Consider the following 281-nt stretch of genomic DNA (forward strand, 5'->3'; position numbering starts at 1 on the left):
ATAAGTGCAGTCGTCCTATTCATACATACTGCCTTTGTATTCACAACTATCATCATCTTGAAACAGCTGTGAAAAATATGTGTCAGCGCCATTTTCGGTTTTTAATTGCACTGCTCTTTACTATTCGTGTCTTTTTTTGGATGTGCATGTGTTGCCACTCGATATTATTCTATACTTATTATATTTCAAATAGAAAAAATAGATATTGTGTTTTACAAGTTTTAATGACTCCAGCACATACAAAATAACGTTGCTGTATCGCAATCCCTATATTCGTAAGC

This window comes from Penaeus monodon, chromosome 33 (assembly GCF_015228065.2).
Source record: "Penaeus monodon isolate SGIC_2016 chromosome 33, NSTDA_Pmon_1, whole genome shotgun sequence".
Lineage (NCBI taxonomy): Eukaryota > Metazoa > Arthropoda > Malacostraca > Decapoda > Penaeidae > Penaeus > Penaeus monodon.